Source organism: Populus euphratica, unplaced genomic scaffold (genome assembly GCF_000495115.2).
Source record: "Populus euphratica unplaced genomic scaffold, PopEup_1.0 scaffold145.1, whole genome shotgun sequence".
NCBI lineage: Eukaryota > Viridiplantae > Streptophyta > Magnoliopsida > Malpighiales > Salicaceae > Populus > Populus euphratica.
This window is the reverse complement of record NW_011500001.1, coordinates 249,695-249,929: the sequence shown is the minus strand read 5'-3', so window position 1 is coordinate 249,929 and position 235 is coordinate 249,695.

The window sequence follows — 235 nt, the reverse complement described above, 5'->3', positions numbered from 1 at the left end:
ATGATCCCAAACCTCCTTTGTTGTCTCATACTTCGCCAACTGTGTACCTATAGAATGCTCAACAAAATTGTTGATCCAAGTAATAATCTTTGCATTGTTTGCTTCTCATGCATATATCGAAACAGTATCTCCTTCTTCAACATTCTTAGGTACCACATAAATTCTATTGACATATCCCCACATCTTACCCTTAAGAAAATTTCTCATTACATAGCTCCAATACGAATAGTTCTTC